Source organism: Hyperolius riggenbachi, chromosome 2 (assembly GCF_040937935.1).
Source record: "Hyperolius riggenbachi isolate aHypRig1 chromosome 2, aHypRig1.pri, whole genome shotgun sequence".
NCBI classification, from domain to species: Eukaryota; Metazoa; Chordata; class Amphibia; order Anura; family Hyperoliidae; genus Hyperolius; species Hyperolius riggenbachi.
The window spans coordinates 309,958,957-309,964,956 of record NC_090647.1 but is presented as its reverse complement, the minus strand read 5'-3'; the positions used below and the strand labels follow the sequence as shown (position 1 = coordinate 309,964,956).

The 6,000-nt window shown below is 45.3% G+C and overlaps 1 protein-coding gene across 1 annotated transcript in view; it reads left to right on the top strand.

Annotated features, from left to right (window-relative positions):
- The first annotated feature begins 774 nt into the window (after positions 1-774).
- Positions 775-6,000, top strand: part of LOC137546515 (uncharacterized) — a 65,548-nt gene continuing 60,322 nt past the window's right edge. The window contains exon 1 of the mRNA XM_068269070.1: positions 775-853. The gene's annotated coding sequence lies outside the window, so the exon portion shown is untranslated. The remainder of the gene's footprint in view (positions 854-6,000) is intronic.

The following is a 6,000-nucleotide window of genomic DNA, read 5'->3' as shown; positions in this document are numbered from 1 at the left end:
CCGCTTGTCCCCGCTTGCTCTAGGCGCACATTATTTTTTATACACGCACACCACGTGGTTGCCTAGTAACATGGCCGCGTGTATGACTCTGACGTCATACACGCACCCTTACTAGGAAACCACCTGTATGTAGAGCAGAGTACGCCTGAAGCAGCGGAGGACAAGCGGAGGCCGCGGACAGGTAATATATAACATGCACGGGGCACCAGGAGGACACTTAACATTAGGGGACAGCGCCGGGGGTTTCGTCACGTTAGTAGATCGTCCCGAAATTGCATGCTGTTACCGCCGTGCACCTGATCGAGCAAGGTGGCCAACATCTTGCAGCATGTGCGATCGACTTATGCAATCAATTTATTGGTCACATTGTTAGTTGGGCAAGCACTTGACGGCACCAATTTTCATCCGATTTGATTATAATAATCTAATCGAATGCCAAAATGCCTGAAGTATGGCTACCTTTACTCCTAAAAAAGGGACATTTGGAAGCTATGCGCTTGTCACCCCTGTGACTTCACTATTACTCTCAAAAACGTATTTGCTCCTACAGATTATTACATTAACATATCACCGTTTAACTGTGCTGGAAACATTGTAGAAAAAAAAAAGTTGTGAAATGCAGAGAACAGCTGTCCCCTAGTGTCAGAATGTAAAATAATGGAATTCTTTGCTTATGACTTATATAGAGTGAAAGGTCTCCCTCTAGTGTTGTCAAGCTGAACTAGTACAAAAGACTACATTACCCAGAAATCTATATTACCCAGAAATGGGAAAAAAGGAAGTAGTTTAAAAAAAAAAAAGTATAAAAGAGAACTTGTTTCAATGTTACAGCAATTCTGCAGTGCAATCAGAGGTACTCTGTGTGTTTGTGATGTCTGAAAGTCTTTCCAAATGGATCACTTTTCTATATTGAAAATAGTTTGTTTTTTCTTTCCTTTTGCAATTGGCAAAACTGAAATACATGTAACTCAGTGTGGGGAAGTTAAGAACTTTTTAATGCAAGAGTTAAATGCTAAATGGTATTAGGGTAATGCATTAATATAAGATGCTTTAAAACTAACTCATTGCTTTGCATTGTTGCACACTAACGTGGTGCAATTCAAGGTCTATGAGCAGTTCATATCTCATTAGCTGCAATGCAATGCAGAACATGTTAACTCGCACGATGTTAGTCAATGAAGGTGCACATTGGTCACTTGCTTCTTTGTGTGTGTTATTGTAACAGTCACGGTGGATGCAGCTGTGGGCAGTCAGGATACCCCCGCAGCTGCTTCGTTTTCCCTGTCGGGTGTTTTCTCTGTCCCCTCGGCGTCTAGCACGCAGAGGAGAGGTTTGTCTGTGGCGCATAGAGGGGCTTTGTCACGCGCGCGCGCAGACAGGATATTTATGCGGGGAGAAGGCGCATCAGCTGACCTGCCAGTCGGCTGACGTCAGAGGTGACTCTTGGCAATCCTGATTGGCTGAATGACAGGGGCGTGGCCGAGGGGTCTCCTCCGCTTCTTAAGCCGCTGAGAATCACTTGCAAACTGTCTGCTGTTGCGAATGCTTCGTGTGAGCACTCAGACCTTAGATAGATCCCGTGTGTTTTGATCTGGGAGGAAACCAGGGATTTCACACAGACTAGGAATTATTATTACAATTGTTGTTATTACTTGATACCTGTGTATGACTCTGGCCCTCTTCTGACTTTCCCTACGCTAAACGATTCTGTACTTTAACCCATCTGATCCTGTTGCTGACTCTGCCTGATATATCTTTATCCTCTTGCTTGCCGATTTTGTACTGTATCTTCCTGTCTGTTGCCGAACTGATCTGTCTGACCACTCCACTCACTAGTGAGCCCTTGTCACTGGTGAGGTTCATTACTGATAGTGCCCACCGGCTCCTCTGGTGAGGTTCTGCCAAAAACAGTATTACTGTTGCACCAAGCACTATACACTTGCAATTACCTTGTTAGCTATACTTGCATTATTGGTGATTCTGCAGATCACCATATAATCAAGTATAGTGTCTGATTATTGGTGATACTGCAGATCACATAATAATCAGACGTCTGTGTGCAGCACCAATCGTCACAGTTATAAAGCATGCCACTGCAAATGTTGTTTTTGTTTGGGATGTCATAAAGTTCATGCGCGCGTGTATATTTCCCAATACTTTTGGCAATATAGTGTATATATATGAATCTCCACACGAAATGTAGACTGGAGCCAAACCATGCATACGTGACTATTTATTATAATATGACCCCCACCTGCATAAATCCCCACAATGCATCTAAACATTTTATAAAAAATAATGCACTGGTTGAATAAATAACAATTTTTAGGTATTTTATAGGTAAATAACATTATAATGAATGTTTAGAACAGGTAGGAGGTGCCAGCCGCCAGGTCTAGGTTTCTGGTGGCCGCTATGATGCTAGATTAATTTCTATACAAATTTCTATGTGATAGGATACAACAATAGCAAGGTAAAGTCGTCCTACCTTATAGATGTTTAACACGGTATGGACAGAAGTAGAAGTTCAGATTAAGAAATCAGTTTTATTGGTGCACTAGATGTTTCTCAACATTTTATTGGTATGCACCCCTTATAAAACCCTGTACTCACCAAGTACCCCCTGGCATAGTAAATATTATCACAAGTACCCCTTAACAAATACATATTTAATCGTAGTACATGATAATTGGTTCTAAACAATTTCCAAGCATTTACTGTTGCTTTTATTCAGAAAAAAATACTAATTTGGTGTTTATATAGGATTATAATTTTCTAAAACTCTAAATGTGTTACTCTTGGTCAAGTATATCAAGCCTGAGTACCCCCTGGAACCATCAGAAGTACCCCCTGGGGTACGCGTACCGCATGTTGAGAAACTAGGCATTAGACAACGCGTTTCACGGCCGTCAGCCGCTTCCTCAGGTCAGTAATAAGTGCCTGTAATGTAGGTAGTCAGAGTATCCAGGAGTAACTTTGGCGCCCGGATACTCTGACAGAAACCTAAACCAGGCACCTCCTACCTGTTCTAAACATAGTTGTGTAACGATTGTGGAATTATTTCCGTGGTCAGCGCACAAAATGCGCGCCGACACTACGGAAATCCTCCACAAACGTCTAAATAACAGAACCCAGCTGCGGTGCAATGCACCTGTAGAGGGGAATTCCTGCCGGCAGATGGAGCTGTGGAGAACAGAGGAACAACCCCTCTGTACTGCCACTGATGCCAGATAGGAATTGTACGAGGGAAAGCAATACAGGGCAAGATAGGCCCTAGTGAAAGAGAGTGAGCACAGAGACAGAATGTATGTATGTCCACCAATCTAGTCGCCACCTGGCGACGGCGAACACACAACAGCGAAGACCAAGTGGGAAAGCAATCGCAAGAGATGGCGATTGCTAACAGTGACACAAGACTGAATAAGCACAAAGATGGAATGTATGTCTGTCCACCAATCTAGTCGCCACCTGGCGACGGTGAACACACAACAGCGGAAACCAAGTGAGAAAGCAATCGCAAGAGATGATGATTGCTAACAGTGACACAAGACTGAATAAAGACAGAGCACAAGTGTAGCAAGGAAGACATAGCAATAAACAATGATCAGAACGTCAAGGAAAATAACAAACGCTAGCTAAACGCGAACACCGCACTCATTCGCAATAGCGAACGCGTTTAAGACACGATCACCGCGCGTTAGGCGCCCAGTGATAAGCGTGCCACCCTAACTAACCAATGTAACACAAACACGAAATAACAGAAACAAGTCAGATTGGATCCACTGCTCTTCCGCAAGAGCGAGTGCGATCCGTACACGGGAACAAAACTGAAAGGGTCCACTGCTCTTCCGCAAGAGCGAGTGCGATCCAAACAGACAGATCGGTTTTCTGTCAGCCGCCAGCGGCGACAGAACAATCGCAACGGAAAGACAGAACGATTCGCTACCGCCAACCGCTGGCAACAGCGCAATCGCAAGAACAAGACACGACAGAATAAGCAGTACAATATACACAATCCTGACTGCACTAACTAGGAATGCAAGGAGCACTCCCAAAGGGAAACTACTCTAAGCTAGCAATAATAACCAACAATGAGCAGAGGGCTGAGACTCCAGGCAAGTTAACAGGAACAAACCATCATGACCAGCAAGGAATTCTGGGAGCAAAAGGTATTTATACTGCAAACCATCAAAGGAAGCAAGTAAGCAATTTGCATGACAAGTGTATGCAAATTCCTCCCCAGAACAGCAACTCTGCAGCTTGCAGAGTAGAGATAGGTCTCCTTTCCAGGGACCTGCAGCACTCAGACCTAGCAAATGGTCAAACAGCTGTCTGCCAGTGCAGACAGCAGCGCAGATCATTACAAGTTGATATCCCTTATGTACTAAGGGTGATTGAGTCGCGAGACCTCGACTGACGAATCATTTTTTGGAGCAGTGACCATTTAGGTACCTAAAGGCCGAGTGGTGACGGTTTCTCCCCACCTGCGACTGTGAGTGGTTTCCTCTGCTGCAACCCACTTTTATGAGTATAACCTCTATTGTCTTAAAAACTAACCCGATCAACTAACAATATTGCACCAGATTGGTGTAATGATCTGCTCGGCTGCCTGTGCAGGCAGGCAGTTTTTTGGCCATTGTTTAGGTTTGCATGCTGCAGGACTCTGGAAAGAAGAGCTTCTGTCAGTTTTGCAGCTTGTGCTTGCTGAGGAATTTGCATACGTTGTCATGCAAATTGCCTGGCCACATTCATTGGAGGCGTGTACTATAAGTACTATGTGTTTCCCACAATGCTTGGCTGGTCATAAGGATTTAGTCCTGTGTAACATTCCTGGAGGAGTGTCAGCCTTACTCTCTGTTTGAAGATCAGCTTAGAGTAATTCCTGGGAAACTGCAATAGGCAGGTTTCCTTAGTGCAGTTAGGATTGCTTATCTGTTTGTTTGTTCTGTTGCGATTGTCCTGTCCCAGCGGTGGTCGACAGGAAATGGTTCTGATCTCTGTTCTTGGAGTATAGCTGGTGCAGCGGCTGCTACCAGCTATCTCTTCTAATCTCTCACTTGGATCGCACTAGCATCTTGCGCTAGTGCTGTGGATCCTTCTGTTCTGTCTCCTTGGATCGCGCTGGCCACTTTCCGCTAGTGCTGTGGATCCTTCTGTTCTGCTACTCTGTACCTGGATTGCGCTAGCCACTTTCACTAGTGCTGTGGATCCTTCTGTTCTGCTACTCTGTCTGCCTGGATCGCAATCGCCTAGCGCTAGTGCTGTGGATCTTTCTGTTCTGCTACTCTGTACCTGGATCGCACTAGCATCCAGCGCTAGTGCTGTGGATCCTTCTGTTCTGTCTTCCTGGATCGCGCTAGCCACTTTCGCTAGTGCTGTGGATCCTATCTCTCGCTTGTCCCAGTTTTGGTGTGTCTGTCTTGTCTGCTACGAATGCTTGCTGGAGGCTCGGTGAGGTAACCGTTAAGCAAGCGCTCGCATCCTCTGTTTCATGTTTGTCTGTCAATGGTTAGTTAGTCGTGCTTGTCTCTATTGTGCTTATCACGTGGAGACCGCGCATGAACGCGTGCACTGTTGCGAATGAGTGCAGTGTTCGCGTTCAGTTAGCGTTTGTTATTTTCCGTATCTCCTCATTGTATGATTTGCTGTGCCTTTGCTATCCTCGTATTCTGTTCTGATCTGCCTTGTGTCACTTTTGGCATTCGCCTTTCTTGCGGTTGCGTTTCTGTTTCGTATCTGCTGTTGTGTGTGCGCTGTCGCGGGGTGGCGACTAGATTGGCGCACACACATACAACCTGTCCCTTTGCTCGTTCTCATTCGCAATCGCTTTTCTTGCGATTGCGTTCTGCGCTTCGTACAATTCCTGTCTGGCATTTGTGGAGGTACAGAGGATTGGTTCCTCTGCACTCCTTCGCGCCATCTGCCGACAGGAATTTCCCTCTACGGGTGCGTAGCACCTTTTGCTGGGTTCCTGCAATTATACGCTTGTGGAAGATTTCC